Below are 18,535 nucleotides of genomic sequence, written 5' to 3'. Positions count from 1 at the left end.
GCGTCGTATAAGTCCATTAAAAGCAAAATTTAGTTTTTTTTTATTTGAAGTTGTTAGTTATGTTAACTAACTATAATTGCATTTGTCCAACATTCAAATTTAACAGTGATTAAAAAGTGGTCTAAAAATATGAGTAAAGTACATATTAGTAAAGTTTGAGGGTGATTTTGCAATTTATGTTATACAAAATGTTTTTTTGTCAAGAACATTTGCAAAACATTTGTATCGTTTTTTGCGAATGCCTAGTATGGAATAAATCCGGGAACGGTCCAAAGAGTTGAAAATGGTTTTGTTTTTTGCAATTGTACTCAATTTTTCCTTTTGATCCATTATACAACTGCTAATTTTCTGCCATTTATTCCACGAATCTTCTAGTCTATAACTTTCTTTTAACATATTCCGGGTCTATTTTTTCTAAATCCGTTCGTAAAAAGTAAATAGATGTTTGAAGCGTGCTCAGGATGTAAAAAGTGAATTTGAGTTCGTAAACGAGATACACAATACATTTTTCGTAAATGGTACAAAATTTTAAATGTAATAATTGTTCCTTATAAAATAACAAATAATTTTTTCATAAATATTATTGTTTTTCCGTGATTAAGGCAAATTAAGGCAAAATTTTGGTGTCAATTTTCTCCAAAACTGTAAAATATAGGGAGTTTAAAACTTGTAGGTAACTTCAACTAGTGATCTCGTGAAGGAAAAATTTCTTGAAAATACTAACGAAAATTTTCACAATTTTGAAAACCAAAACATATGGTAGCCGAAATTCCGCCATAATTGTTTTAGTTTTTTAAACTTTTCTAATTTATTAAATATTATGCAAGCACATTCAACACTATCCATACAGGGTATTTCAACAATTAACTCAGTCAAATGTTTATTTTTACTTGTTTATTTTAATTTTTAAATATAAAATTATTTGAATTTTCAATATAGGAAAAATATTTTCAGGTATAATTACAGTTACACAGATTTACCCTATGAATAAATTGCGATATGTTAAGAGAGGCTGAAACAGTGAAACATATTGTGATTTAATTAAAGGGCAGTTATTATGCAACTAATTTTCATGTTCACAAACACACGTCTTGAATGAAAATTTTCATTATCTTGTATTATCATCATAAATATACACGCACGCTAACTTTAACCTTGTAGGTTAAAACCGCAGACAGGATGTTAGAAAATTTCTGAATGGAATTTAATAAAGAGTGGAAATTTAGATTTAGTATGGAAATTAAAAATTCTTTCTTTCTAATTCACACGAAAGGTAAAATAAATAAAAAATTAAAAGTTACTTTGCTCATCACAAAAAATATCTGGTTTTAGGTCTTATTATGTTCCAGGAAAATATAGACTAATGTATTGTGTCGAAAGTCAACGGGGAGCGGCGAGGGTGTAATTTTACTCCGTTTTCTGATCTAAACGGATTACAAAGGAAACCAGCTTTTTTCACTTTTTACTTTTCTTTTAAGACTTTGCACATCCGCATTGTCTTTTCTAATTCATGAATTTTAACTGCAGTTAAAAAGTAGAAAATTTTTATGCAGGCTTTTGGGGGGTGTCCATTTCCCAGTACCTTCTCCTCTTTTTTCTGTCAAAATATCATGAATTTTTGGCAGTTTTTAAGGTTTATCGCACTTACAAATAAGAAATAGTGAGAAATAAAACAAATCGCTATTTTGTAGTACCTACTTTAAGAGAGTACCGTTTAAAATCTATGTTGGCTATTAATGCATCCCGAAGAAATAGGTTTTTGTAAAAGTTTTTTTTGATTAGTTAACTACAAAACGAGCTATAAGCCATTGTAGATTAAAATGACCCACCCTGTATAAATTTTACTTTTAATTTGTAAAATAACATCTATTCATCTATTGTTAGTAAATATAAGTATAGAGGCTGTATTGAATAACTACTAAATACAAATTTAAGGCTGTCTTTACTAATGGAGGTGACTAGAGGAGTGTATTTTGCTTCACATCTGATATAGATGCATAAATTTTATGATTGATAAAACCTTTCTTTTATTTGAAAATACTTTTTGATTTCAATTTCCTTTATAGAAGCTATGTTCAAAAGGCTTTACAACAGTGGCGTAGCTCGCCTGGGAGGGGCCCTATATCAAAATTGGTTGGGGGACCCCATTGAGCTGCGGGCCCCCTTCGGTTTTAAAATAAGTTATTTTACAATAGGATCATAATTAGATATAAATCTCTCCAAACTATAATTTTACTATTGATTTCACTTTGCAATAAAATATCGATGGTATTTTCTTGTAACCAAATATTATAAGATAGGGATGCATTAATATGCTGGTGTGAGTTTACATGGTTAAATATACATTGTGTAAATTGTTAGTCTGGGGGCCTCTGTAGCCCGGGGGCCCGGTATCATTGATACGGCTGATACGGCGGTAGTTACGCCCCTGAAGTTTTTAAAATGTGAATTTTTTATTTCCTTCTCTTGAATTATTTATTTTTCCTTAGTTTTCACATTACACGGGAAATATTGTTCAGAAAAGGCAAGCGGTCAATTTCTGGCAATCTCTGAAGGCCCCGCCGCTGGGTGCTTGAGCGCCCGGGTGCAACACAGATTGGGGTGCCCCCTGTTCAACTACCACACTGAAACAAATAATTATTCTTTATGAAGTATTTCTTTTCATTTTTATCATTCATATGAGTTAAACCATGAAAAAACAAAAATCCCTTTGCAATAAACCTAATGAGGAAAAATATGACCTTAGTGATGAACTTCTGCTGTTTACGAGTTTTTTACATTAAACAAGTTGACGGCCTTCTGTAGAAAAATTCTCATAATAAAAGAATGATCAATTACTGCGATAAATTATTGTTCATTTTTAGAATTGGTAAATAATTTTGTACTCGTTAGTAGGTAATATCTTCACATCTCAGAGATTGAAGATCAAGAAAAATTTCACAGTGTCCACGTCTAAAATTATTAAAATATCTATTTTTAATAAATGAAAAATATATAACAATTTCAGATTTTATAACAGATCAAAAACATTTGAGCATTTCTTATTTTCATAAAATAAATATTGCTCTATCAAATCATACAGAACGGAATTTTGTTATAAAAATATAATATCAAAGAAAGAATGTCATTTAATATAATTTATTGTTAAGAAGTTACATATCTCAATGTCAGAAAAAATGCTCGTTTTAAAACATTCTAAGTGTTACTATTATAACATAACATATGATGAGTACGCTTAGAATGTTTTAACTGCAGCATTTTTTCTGACAGTGAGATACATACCTGAGAAGGAAATGAATTAACTAAAAAATTAATTAATGTGAAATATTTATAATCCAACAATTGCTAATAATAAACAAATTACGTTAGCTTTATATCCATGAATTTTTTTTGTATATATGCATTAGGAAAACATGTTCAAAATCCTAAATAAAACTTAACAAAGAACTAATAAAAAAAAATTTAATGATAAAGTTGTGAAAATTTAGAAAAAAATGAAAACGTTATCCCAAAAAATGATTTTATACTGTATAAAATAATCATTATTGATTTATATTTATTTTAGGTAATATATGTACAAATATATATAATAAAATAAAATATCGTTTTATTAATTTTTATGGTTTAATTATTATTATTCAATATTATACCTACCTTTATATTTTATCCTTTACATCGATTTCAGGAATATCAAGCAGAACCTACATTTTTAATAAAATATTACTACAATTATTCATTCATAGGTAAGTTTAAGTGAGGTCATAGGTGAGTAAAAAGAAATACATAATGGGTAAGTTTATTGAAAAGGTCAGTAAAAGAAAAATAAATACTAGGTTTAATAAAACAAGTTTATTGAAAAAAGGTGAATAAAGATTATTTATATTACATTATTGATAAGTATATTATGTCAAAAGTGGAGTAGTGGCTACCCCAGTCGCCTGCGGTTACAGAGTACATCGGATCGTATCTAGCATTGTCTCTCGATTATTTTTTAATGAAATAAATTATTATGTCAAGATAATATCATTTTTTTAGATAATTGTTATGAGAACCAAAAGCGTAAAATAAGTAAGAGCGCGAGGTATACTTTATGTTATTTTAATTCCCACCCCCTGGCAGACAAGGAGACATAAGTAGGAAAGTGGGACTAACATAATTAATTAATTTTTTGTGAAATAACATTTTCTCCTATTACAAACAAAATCTTATAAAATTTCATTTCACAAGAATAAATTTTAGCTAATGTATAACAAAAAAGCAACTTTTTTAATATTTTGTAATAGGCGAATATGTTATAAAAAAGTGGGATAAAATATATAACATGTTCTCCTATAACAAAATTTCAAATTTTAGTTTTAACAAGCGATTTATGTAAAATTTTAATATTTTGTAATAGGAGAATATGAGTGAGATAAACTATATGACATGTTCTCCTATTAAAAAGTTTCAAATTTTACCATAACCAGTCATTTTTGTACATATTTTTTTATATTTTGTAACAGGAAAAGACACTGACAGAATAGTGATTTATGACATATGATTTATGACGTTTTTTAATACCAAGAGGGCGGCGGGGTATGTAGATAATTTAAACTATAAAAAGAGTGGAAAATTTTTAGCATCACGAAAAATTCATTTAATTTAAAAGTAAAAATGTTAACCACACCTGGATACGAACCGGCGTACCTTGGTTTCACAGGTAAGTGCTGTACCCACACACCTACCCAGCTTATAACTTAATACTTACCTTTACTAAATAATTAATTAATTGATAATTTTGTACTAAAAGAAAAAATAGGATAGAAAATTTTAAAAATAAAAAAAATTTTAAAATATATAACGATTTTTATTTATTTATAACAAACTATTATTTAAACATTGGTGATGACAACGCACGCACGCGCGACAAATGATTAAAAGCGTCTGCAATTGAATTAATGAAAAAATTAAAATGTGACTTAAAAGTCATATTTTCTCCGAAAGCTGACGATTTTTGAAAAAATGATTCAGATGAAAAATGTTAATTTTTTATGAGGATCAACTCTCTAATTTAAAGTGTTATTCTATCTCTTACTGTTTAGGTCCTAAATTGGCTAAAAAAACCCGAAGAACTAGGTTTTATCTGATTTCGGAACATGATATCTCCTAGCTGCAACTTTTTTTAGTTATTTTTTGATTTGTTAACTACAAAAGGAGCTATTAGCCATTATAGATTAAAATGATCCACTATGTATAGGTATTTTATCCAAATTTGGTTAATTTTCACAATCTGTAGGCCACTGCCATCAATTTGATAAAATTAAGGGTGTTTCATTGATTAAACACATGAAATTGAGAAAGTAATTTTTATAAAAACAATTCTACTTTCATACACAGTAATAAAGAAATAAGATACATTATTACATTTCATTTAATAGTTGAACTATATAAATTCTTAGAATAGAATTTCATTTTTAATCTATTTTTTTTTTTTTTTTAAACTAAATGCTTCGTTTTTATTATTTTTCTTTACTTAATTCGCGCTACTGATTGCACATAAAAATGCAAATAAAAATACTCATATTTTATTAACTATCGTAAAACTGATATTTATCAAACAAGAAAACAAAACATTCATTCATCATAGTTTATAAATAAATTTTATGCGTAATTCATATTATTTACAGGTGTAATTAACATCATATGAAATTAATTGTAGCGGCATAATTGTACTTGATCTAAGCTGATAATTTTTTAATGTTTAAAAAAAATTTGGTTTGAATTCTATATAATAACCATAAACAGAGGTACATAGTAGCGATAAACGTACTCCTTTAAATTAAGAATTTTTGGAATTTGATGACGTCGTTAAGTAAAAACAAATCAATTCATTTAATAACATAGTCAAATTTATCCGAACTGAAAGAAATTTAAATCCACTTATCTTGGGTCAAGCTTTTCATCTTTAAAGTTAGTTTTTAGATACTATTCGTCTTTGTGCTAAATGAAGAGACCAGGACCTTACATACACAGAAAAAGAAAGAAGCTCAATGTCAACCGATATGATGTTGTCTTAACCTCATCGCGAGATCAAATATGGGGAATGAGGCGACGAATGTGATGCAGCTGCCGTACGGGCTTGAGTGGTGAAGTTGACAAAAACGCATGAGTTGTTTGTTTGAAAGTAATATACTGTCTCACAAATTTCAAATATGGTTGTTTTGAAATGCAACATACTTTAAACAATCTATTTTTATTGGTTCTACCACTTATAAATATTATTACAAAATACTGATGTGATTGTCACAACCTCATGAGTAAATTTCTTGGAATCGGACTTAAACCAGCGACACATGGATTTCCATTGATTTTAGTGTGTTAATTCCACTACACTACCGGCTGCGCTACTGATGGTTCTTGTATATATATACATAAACGTGCTATATTATAAAAATTATCAATAAGTTTATTTCAAAATCACTAGTTAGTAACAATTTTCATGTATTTGACACAATCACATATGGATTAGGTATTACAGCTATGTGTTCGTAATAACCACTCTCTATATTTAAAGCAAACGCAAAGAAATTTTCTTTTAATTCATCCATTCGCTTTATTTACACGATTATTTATTCCAACTAAATACAATTTTATTTTCCATCAATAAAATGCATGACTTTAAACTAAAATCAATCTCTTTCATAGAAGTAATGATTTTGTTTATTTAACTTCAGTGATTTTGTATCAATATCAATCCCAACCTTTTGAAAATATTTAAATTGTAAATAAGCCATCAAGTGTTCATTGTGTCCGACAAATTTCCTGCTGCGTTTTTTCAAATCGATAGCTTAAATATGACGTTATCGTGCTCATTTGAGAACACAACACTTTCGAAAAAAGTCGTCGAGAAAAGTTAGGTAGACCAGCCAAAAAGAAGCCACTCACGAAGTTTCAGGTATGTATTCATCATTTTACGAAGCATACTTCCTGTCCCACGGCCTAAAGGAAGAAGAAACATATAAAAAGAAAAAATGCTCACTTTTTAAATAATTTAATCTAGCGTTGAAATAATTTATTAAAATTATCAACTCTCGCTAATAATAAGTCACTTGTTTGTTTCGTAAATGTTTTTTAACCCCCGGACTAAAAAAAAAGAGGTGTTATAAGTTTGACCGCTATGTGTGTGTGTCTGTTTGTTGCAACGTAGCGCCTAAACGGATGTACCGATTTTAACTTTTTTGGTTTCATTTGAAATGTTAATTAACGGAGAGTGTTCTTACCTATGTGCGAACTTAGAGTTCCGTACCTGAAAAAAAATAAAAATTGGGGATATCTTCAAAATCGATTCAGTTTGGAAAAGGTATGACATATAATTTTAACATATAAGTAATTACTTAGGAAATGAATGGTCAAATAAACCTGGCTCAATTCATTTCGAAAAATGAAATGGTAAAATAATTAGGTAATTCAAAACAATAATTCCAAAGAACATAGTCAACTCAAATATTTCAATTTCAATTAAAATATTTCCAAAAATGTATCCCAAAAAATGATAGCTCTCTAAGTATCCTTTTCATCTCATCTGATGTGTTTCTGTGTGTGTTTCTCAGTGTTGTCGTAGCCCTTAAACAGTCGAACTGATTTGATTGAGAACATTTTATAGCTAAGTTTCCAAAAATCGGTTTACAAGGAATAAATAGCATTTGTCAGGGGTTTTTTAAATTTTGTAAATTTCACTTGTTAGACGATTCGTTCCTCATCTATAGGTTGCAAATACTTGAATCTTGAACATTTAAAAATACTTGAATGGGTATTGTGTTGTTTATACAAATAAAAAACTTCAAATGACAATAATTAATTCAGTAGTTTGTATTTTTTTCATAGTTCTGAATAATTATAATAATTCCTACTTTGATTAATAATTTTCATTTAAATACGAAATCCATTAACATTAACAAATTACAATGATTATTATTATGAATTATTCAGTAAATTACATTCGTATTATTTATGAATTATTTAAATAAATTAATTGTTTAAATAGATGTAAAAAATTATAAAAAAATACTCTACTACTAAAATTTTGATAGCTTTTTAAAATCAAACTACACGATAAATATTACTTGTTTTTTGCTGTTAGTAGAGCGTTAAATATTTTTTTTACATTTGCATAAAAATTTGTGAAACGTTCTGTAAAATATGCTTTAATTAATAAATTAGAAAAAAAAGAAATTAATTTATTAATTATTAATAATTGTTTTATTAAAAGTTAGCACATGCTAAACATATTTTAAGAAAAATGTAGGCATTTAGAAAAAAATATTTAATTTTGAAATTAAACTTGAAATGATAAGTATTGCTTTGTTACATGACATACACCGCAGGCCACTTTAATGTATCCACCTTATTATCTCCCCAGGAAAGCTCTCAATAAAAAAATCTCAACAAAAGTAGTCGAGCTTTGAAGGAGCTTTTTACGATTACCTTTAATTTGACCTATAAGATCAACTAGGGTATTTGGACCCTGAAATGATATTTAAATATTATTTAAGAAAAGGTAAGTGACTATTAAATTATTATTATTTCATTTAAAAATTCAATTTGCCCTTTCAATGATCTATAGAGTCACGTTCAAGATCAAATTAAAGGTTATCGTATGATGTTCCCTCCAAGCTCGACAACTGTTACTGAGACTTTTTTTAATTCATAGCTTTTCTGGCGAGATATTTAAATGTATTAATTAAAACATCCCTCCGGATATATATATATATATATATATATATATATATATATATATATATATATATATATATCCGTATAATATTACCAAAGCTACTTCATACCTTATTATACCACAAATTCAATGCAAAATACTAAACTGAACTTTTCCGATAGGTGAATTACTAATCCATATTTTCATTAAAAATAGAAAAATTCTAGGAACTATATTACTTTAATAAGTAGTTATTGGTAGTAAAAGAATGTAAGATGGTGAATGATTAGACAGATTTGCCTCATCTTCTTACTTCTTCCAGAATGGGGGCTGAAAATATTTAAGAGTCGACTAAAATTAAGAGAAATTTGCGAGTGAAATTTGAAATTTGTTCTTCCCTCTTTCAGCTCTTATTCTTACTTTGCCATTCGCAGACTTTATACCAATGTTCATTCTCAGACTTTCAATTTCGATGTAAACCTCTAAAATGTAGAAAATTGCCACGTTTCCTTAGAAAATAAGGTCTTTATTTAAACTCTTTTCCCATTCTGGTTTCAGAAAACATCGTAGATATATAAAAACGTATCTGTAGACCCATTATCTCCGAAGCGAAATAAAAAGGTACTGTAATCAGTCATCAACTTAAATGCTATAACAAACTTTTAGTGTATTCGAAACTCACCAAATAGACAAACATTTTACGAAGATTTATCAAAAGAAATATGCAAAGCAGGCTCTTTTTGGAATGAAATTTAAAAATTTTGCAAATTATTCTGATCTTGCCAGTTTATTTACATTTATAAATTATTAAATAGGAAAAGTTATTCAATACGTGATTAATTTGTATCAATATTTTTGTAAAAATAAATATTAAAAATTTACAAAAACCGTAACCATAAAAATTTATTAAAATTATTTCAACTACAACTACTGTATGTATACATAATATATAAATCGTTACCCAACGGTAAATTCAGTTTGATTATAATCTATCCAATCACATTATAATCCGACCATTATATAACAGCAAATTCAAAGAAAAATTTAAAAAGTTAAAAATTCTTCGGCCATTTTACTTCAATAATTCATATTGTAGTGACTATTGTATATTTTACATCTCTAATAACATATACACAGTTTTATAGCATAATTTTCATCCATATGATTTTGAAAAGTTTTTTTTTTAAATAAACAAATAAAAACTTCCATTAATGACACTCACACTAATCCGAACATCTTTAATTAATATGGAAAAATCTTCTAAAATTTACATAAATTTTAGTTAATAATATAACAGATGTACATGAATTTTACTTTAATCTGTATAGTAACATTATAATACAAATAATTTACAATCTGATTAAGACATATGGATCAAAAATATAATTTTATTAATAAAACCATGTATATTTTTTCTGTCAATTTAATTATAAAATAAAAAAAAAAAACTTTTACTCTTTTTTTAACAAAAAAAAAAAAATCATTGTAATGAAATATTTTTCAGTTTATTGACTGACAATATTGCTCTGTGGCGTACCTGCCAAGTCGTGAAAACCTTAGTTTATAATAGAGGAGCCCAAGAGAGGATTTTTGTGGGACCTCGAGTGCGTGAGATTAACATATGGAAGGTTAATTTTACGTGCTAAAAAATGTACATTTCAATAATCTGATTATTTATGCGTGACGCAAGGAAATGGGGGGGGAGGGGCTTCAAAAGTTGCGTTACCCGTAGTAAATTGAGCAGATTATTGAAATATATATTTTTTGGCATGTGATTAACCCACCAAATCTTAATCTGACGCGCTCGAGTTAATTCACCTATCGCAATTTCATTTTTACTAATCTAATTGTCTGCCCTACGCGCGTCCCCCCGTATTTAGAGTTAATGTTTGGTTGAGGTACTAAGGAAAGTCCAAGGAAACCCACATTTGTTGATCTGACGCGCTTATTTTTTGTTAATCTGAATAAGGTACCTTTTGGGACCATCCAAGTCGTATGTTTTGAATAAATCCAGACCATTATTTTACAGGGTAAAAGATACAAAATAATTTTTTATGACTGAAAAAATAGTTTCAATTTAAAATTAAAAGTTTGCTTCTTGTAGCCATAAAGTTTACATCTTAATAATAGTAATTTATTTTAAACAATTTACCTGCGGAAATGGATATCAAATAATAATTATACACTTTAACATTTATTTAAAAAATTAAAAAATGTTTGTTTTCTCGCTGCATCTTTTCTTCGATACGGCACTGTTTTTGATGTTAAATACATATTTATGAAAAGAAATTGAAAGTTATTATATTTATAAATATTTATTTAAAACAATTATTATAAATAATCAAAATATAACAAACAAATTTCAAATTTAGACAAAATTATTGATTTTATTAGTATAAATAAATATAGTATATGATAATCTAATGTGATAATGGTTTAAGAAAGTATAATTATTATTTTTTACTTCTTTATACGCTGTGATATGGAGGTAATGTGGAGATAACGAAATTATACGTTTTAAAGTCCTCCATTTCCAATATTGTCGTGTACCGGTTGTAGGCTGCCACCAAAAGTCTTAATATTTTGAAAGGAGAGACTTTATGAATCCTTTTGAGATGAATACGATCTTTTAATTTAGAAATATCACTTTTATTCTTGAATTAAGATTTAAGTTATCAGTTAAACTTTCAGTTGTAATAATCACTGTATGAATTTTGAATATTTAGCTTGCCTTTAAATATAAAATATTTAGGTCAAAATATAAAATATTGTGACGTAAATTTTAAATATTAAATATTAATTTTTGCTGACCAGCTAAATATATCAAACCATGTTACTATTACAATTTAGGTTATAACATTATTAAAAATATAATTACTTAATAATACTAATTTGATTGACTTAGTGTGCTAGAGCCACGTTTTTAAGGATAACGCCGTCCAGGGCCTAACAATATACCTAAGCATTTTTATCCATAAGACTGCATAAGTGGCAACCATACAACTTCAATATAAGAAGCCTCAGTTTAACGAATTACTTGATAAAACTAATATTTACTTGTTCCCTTCTGATTTGTTATATCGAGGTTGCACTGTATTGTGTCCTGTTTATAATTTTGGAAATATATATATCTCTCTTCAATCATCAATACTCGAATTATATAGTGGTTTCTTTTCCACAATAAACTAGATTAACTTTGTGGTATTATATCTCAATAATGAAACGGAGAACAACTTTTTGTTAACTCAGAACAAATACACCAAAGATCAGTTAGTTTTTTGAAAATATCTTCAGGTCAAATTTTTTTCTAGAATTAAAAACTTGTTAAAGCACAACTTCTCCTAAAAATATGAACCATTAAAAACTCCTTCACTTAAACCCTTAATAAGTTAAAAGCTCGATAACTCAAATTATTTAGCATTGCTCTTGGTTTTTAACCTAGTAACCCAAATCTTTATTAGAGTATAGATATTATTAAAGTTTGTCTTAATTAAGCTTAAATAATGTTGTATACGCGAAAGTTCCACAGAGGATAAAATATTAGTGACAAAATGTCAAATTGAATAACAAATGCTATACATATATTATTGAAATAACATATCTTGCTATATATTAACATGGCGACACCAACGGCCGAATAGAACACAAACTTTTATAAAATATCACTAGAACTTTTATAAAATATAACTTTTATATCATATATATATGAAATATATCAAGGTATACTAAGTTTAGTCCCAAGTTTGTAACGCTTAAAAATATTGATGCTACGAACCATATTTTGATATAGATGTTCATATAATTACCTAATTAGCCCATTTCCGGTTGTCCGCCTGTAAACACGATAACTCAAAAACGAAAAGAGATATCATGCTGAAATTTGTATAGCGTACTAAGGACGTAAAAAATGAGGTCGAATTTATAAATGAGCAACATAGGTCAATTGGGTCTTGGATCCGTAGAACCCATCTTCTAAACCGTTAGAGATAGAACAAAAGTTTGAATCTAAAAAATATTTCTTATCAAAAAATAAACAACTTTTGTTTGAAACACTTTTTCGTAATTGTCACTGTTTACCTGTGAGGAGGCAAATTAGGCGCAAATCATATAGTACGTGTTAGATGGGAATATATCAGTTACGTTTGTGTGACATGTATGAGTGTGTGGCTATCTTTTTTTACTTACATGACGAAAAAAAACAATCGATTGCGTAATCGACACTGTCTATATATGGTATTTCAACAATTAACGCAGTCAATTGTTTGTTTTCACTTGTTTAGTAAAATTTTTAATGTTCTATGTAACTATATTGAGTTGTATCGTAATCAAAATCTTTGATTAAATTATAATAAATATCTATTATTACTTGTCTCCCATCGTGCGAAAACTAATACGTATAAACTCATTAAAGGGTTTTGAAATAAATAAATTAATGATGTAATCGAATCGATTATTTATTGCAATAAAGATATTCTTCAAAGGAAACATTAAAATTTATATTGATCATATAAATTAGATTGATGCAAAACAACATAAATATAATTATAATAGATGTTGAAAAATTGTCACTTTTATTGAACAGGAAATTTTATCAAATGATGTATATTAAAATTTATTCTACATTAATAAAATATTTTCAAAAAAATAATTTAAAATATTTCATAACTGGTTATAATGAATTTATTTTAAGTATAACATAAGTGTAAATGACCCACAATCATAAATTTTAATCAATATAGAATTGATTTTTTTTCCGCAAAAATACACTTTTTGATTTAATCATAGTTTGAACCCAATTAGGTAAGAACAGATTTACAGAGAACGCAAAGTTGTTGCAGATTTTATCACCAAGATAGTAGCTTTTAGTACTCGCCTCATTAAAGTCGTCCAAGTAGAACTGGATTTGAATTTTTCATTCCTAAATTTCTAAAAAAAAAGTCAATGGTTGATACCAAATTTAGATGAAAAAAACTCTTTCACCACTTGTAAAGCTGCTTTTTGGTACTCGACTCAATTTACCAAAGCCGCTCAAGTGGGATATGGTTTAAATTTATTATTATTGCATCCCTAAGTTCCCAAGATTTACTCTTAATATTTTGCCCCGATAATTAGGCATTATGAATGGAGCTTGCAACAAAAAAAACAAAATTAAATAATTATAACAAATGTTTATAAACAAACCCACCAAGCGCGGATCCAGCCCTCAAAAAAGGTGATTGTCACGGCACAGCACTCGAAAATTGGCTCAATTCAAATCGGAGTATGAACTCACTCATGATCGATATCGTGCATTCCTACAAAGGAGATGTTTACAAAATATATGATGCCCTGACCAAGATTTTGTACAGTGTGTTTGTAAATTAATAAACCTGTAAAATGGTAGTTTGTTCGTGCACAAAAATTACAAAAGTAAATGAGCGTTTGTTTACACGTTACATTTAGACTCTAAATTACTGAACCAATTTTGACGAAATTTTTGCTACTTCAAATTAAATTAAAAGCCAATTTACATTTTACATTAAATAATTTTATTTATGTTCTTTACTTAAATAACAAATTCAAGTTTTCGTTTCTTTTGAGAAAGCGTTGATAATATCATTGATCAGTTGTGTTTCATGAAGTGTAGAAAGCGATCTCTCTGCGGTAGCTACGCTGGCTGGAATAGTTACGCTACAAATTTTGGCTGCATGCTTCAATGAGATGAGCTACCGACTCTGATATGATGGAATTATTTTCACATTTTGTTTTAAATTTGGCCATCCAGAGTCAGTATTCATTTATCACAGTTGATTCACTATCATTAATGAATCGCCGGTTCATCTGAACCACTTTTTTCACTGCCTGGATATCGATATTCAAGTACTTGACACCAACATTTGGTTCTTTTATAACGGAATCTAATATAAAGGTATGTAAATTGATTTCCAAAAGTACTCTTCTACCCATTTCGCTAGGATTTTTTTTCGATTTTTAGAATCTACAAGCTTGAAATGAATTTTTAGTATTGAAATTAGCATGGCGATTTAGTATGAAATTAGAAACAATAGGCTAACTTTTTAAATCGTTCCATTGTTTTTTTTTTTTTTAATTTTATTATTTAACTTTATCATAAGTCTATTTAGGTGATGAGCATGCCCATCATGCCCATATGGGTGGATCCGCACTGAAATCCACTTCGTAACAGATAAATGATCTTACCAAACGCAGTCAAAATAACTAAGTACAACTTCTTATTTCTATATATGAGTAATAATCGTATTTCGGAGCCTATTTCTTTTAAGCTGATCAAAAACTTAATAGTTGTCGAAAAGTCAATTATAAGTTCCGAATTTCAAAGAAAATGAATAAGAGCTTCTTTTTTAGAAGTGAGATAAAACGACTTTTTTCTTGTTCTTGTCCCCTGGGGAGCAGAAAATTAGAAAAATACATTAGTTTTCTCCAGCGTGTTTGCTGAACGAATAGCATCGCAAAACGGTGGACATGAGTCTTTTATCTACGCATGAATATTGAGTCGAAACAAGGTCCTTAGTTTGTCAGAAAATATGAAAATTCTCGATGTTTTAGATGTCTCAGCTAATCGAAAATATTAAAATCGACACCGTGAGAACGAAAAAAAAAATTTTGCATAAGATCTGTTAATGATCAAGTTATATTTAGTGCCAAAAAATATTATTGCATAAGATCTGTTAATGATAAAGTTATATTTAGTGGCTGAAAAATGTAAAGTAAATTTTTCGATATGCTATTCATACAGTTTACTAGCATTTTTCTCCCTGATTTTAGTCAATACTGTAAAATTGTTAATTCCTCGCCAGCCAATAAGGCACCGTAGAGTCTATTATTGTTCCGTTTTTGCAATTTAAATACAGACCACTAAACAAATTAATTAATAAATCGATTGTAAAATCATAATAAAATGATATAATCGATTAAAAATGTAAATCAAAACGCTTAAAGGTAATAAACATTTATTAATAACCTAATTTTAAACACATATCACTTGAATATTGTCATCAACAACATTAAGAATTCTAATCGAATTACATAATTAATATAGTTCTCATACACATTATTAAACATATAATAAACATAAACCTACCACACATATTCTTTATATTATATATAATTATCGTTGGTGCGTCTGTTTGTAATAGACCTTTTTCATGAAAAACAGAAATACTTTTTGTTCATTTTTTATGAAAATATAGATCGAGTAGAGCCTGTATAATTCGAAAATTACGAATTTTAAACAATAAAACACTATGAAAAAAAATGTAAAAAAGTCACAATATTTGAAACAATTTTTTTTGCTCCACCGCACACGTGATCTGCGACGTCAATTCGACAAGAAATTTTTATCGGGTATTGTCTATATTATATAACTTCTGAAAGTAAAGAATAAAATGCCACAAAAAATCGACCCAGGATATTCAAAGACAGATCAAGGAAATTTACCGAAAATAACTATTTTTATGAAATGGGAGTTTTAAGTGCAAGATGACAGTTTCAATGCAGCCGAAGTTCGTGAAGTAAAATATACTTTGTGAGTACTAATTTTAATAAGAAAATGCATAACATTCTAGAAAAAATGTGATTAATAAAATTTCATAAAAAAATTGTTAGGTCTTCGAGGGAGAGCTATGGGAACTTTTGCAGCTTGTTAAATTTTGGTAAATTTTATCATGTATAGTAAAAGAAAATTCAGCATGACAATGATAATGTTAGTACTGTACTTATTTCAAAATGATTTCGCAATAATAATAATTAGATTTTCCAATCTTGCGATGAGCACGATCAAACCACTTTTTTCTAATAGCCATATTCATTGAAAACGGAAAAATAAAATTTTTCTGGCTGTTTTGAAATAGTATTTGGGCACAGAGGCACAAAACACGAAAACACGTCCGATATATTTTTATGTGCGGTTTTTCATCGTCAATATTGATCGATTTATCTGTCATTGTCGGTTTATTTAATTCGTAATTCGTATATTTATGATAATTATTAAAAGTCAACTGACGAACTGACGTCACAGCGCCATTCGTAACTGATAATAGAATATTAGGATTAGTATGCTAAAAAAAAGTAATCATAATCACTCCCTCACAAAGCATAAAGGACGACATATCAAATCGTGCCCAGATCGGCATTAAGCCTAAATCCACCACTAATGATATCGAAGACCTAATTCAGGTTTTTTAGTTTCTAAGGAAAGGGAGTTGAAGAGATCTTATGAAGTTTACGAGAGAAAGAGAGAGTATTGTGTTATTGTATTTATTTATAAAGCTCTTTAGCGAAGCGTATTGGTATCGGTTAGTCTTGAATAAAACAATAGACCCTACTCAGTCACGTAAAAAAAAAACCTCTTAAAAGAAATTATATTATGGGTGTGACAATATATTAATCTTACAAATGAATAATTGATATATATTATTATTGAACGTCTGTTATATTTTTTGTATAAGCTACAAATTTCTTCAGAAAACTAATTATCATAATTATAAATTTAAAAAGTTCCACCTTGTACAAGATGTAACAGGACATAGCCCACATTTATCGATATTCGTATAACAATATATTGGAAATTATTTTTTGCGTAAATTTATTAAATTGATATATAACGTGATTGAAAACTGACTTTATGTTTTAGATAGCCCTTGAACCCCCGTTAATAAAAAGAGAGTTTGGTAAGAGTGTCTGCTTATTGGCTAGTCGTTAAAATTTTTTTTAAGGGTTAGAAGCAATGAGGTATCTAGGAAGTTTATAATACATATATAGCTGAACATGTACATTACCCCGCTTCGTTGTGTTACGTTATAGTTGGACGGAATGTTGGATTTTCATGCAACTTATAGTTATGTAATGTATATGTCATGCCCTTTTATTTGATATCCCACTTGCGTATATTTTCAATTGTTCATTCCCACTTCCACCTTTGGAACCATCATGTCCCTGCAACCATTCCCGAAACCATCCTCAAAGCTGGTTGCATATCGTGTAAAAATTTTAGCTCAATCAATACAGAACTTTTTTAGTTAAAGCTAATAAATGTTTTAGATTAAAAAAAATTTTTTACGAGGATCGTAATTGGCATACGAACTAGAGTTGTTTAATGATATAAAATAGATTATAAATTCTACGATTTTTTGTTTCTTTATACCATGGTTGTTTGTTTATACCATACTCAACCGCTAAGTGCCACCTATAATTTCATGGAGTCGCGAATAGATTGAATAATATTTATGCAATTTATTTATTACCAAGACAGAAAATTAAAATTTTGATAACAGCATTACATACTTGGCTAATTAAAATTGCATGTAATTTGGATGTGATAGAGCAAAAATAAATTCTTTGGGTATTGTTGACTTACATTAAGTTCAAAAAATTGATTTTTTTGATAACACAGACAAATTTTATCTGAATGGAATTCTTTTGAAACCCACTTGTTTTATATCAAACTTTTCATCTTTGATTTTAATTTTTCGCTATAATTCTTCTTTGTGCTAAATATTAGGAAAATTACCTCACATTCTTAAAGCTTATCAAATCTAGATTAAATTTTATCACTATTTTGAAAATTATGCCCAAATTTAGTAGGATGACATACTTGATTTATCAAAATTGAATATAATTTGGATGTGATAGGTTAGTTTAGGTAACCTAACCGAACCTTGGATGTGGTAGAGCAAAACTAACTTTTTTTAATTTCAAAGCCATTCAGATAAAAAAATCAATTTCTTTAATGTCACAGGCAATTTGATCGGATTTGATGCGATATTCTTAAAACCACTAATATTTGGTCAAATAAAACCACGCAATCTTGAAACCTTTTAAAGATTT

The sequence above is a fragment of the Chrysoperla carnea genome, chromosome 5, assembly GCF_905475395.1.
Source record: "Chrysoperla carnea chromosome 5, inChrCarn1.1, whole genome shotgun sequence".
Lineage (NCBI taxonomy): Eukaryota > Metazoa > Arthropoda > Insecta > Neuroptera > Chrysopidae > Chrysoperla > Chrysoperla carnea.
This window is presented reverse-complemented; position numbering follows the sequence as displayed.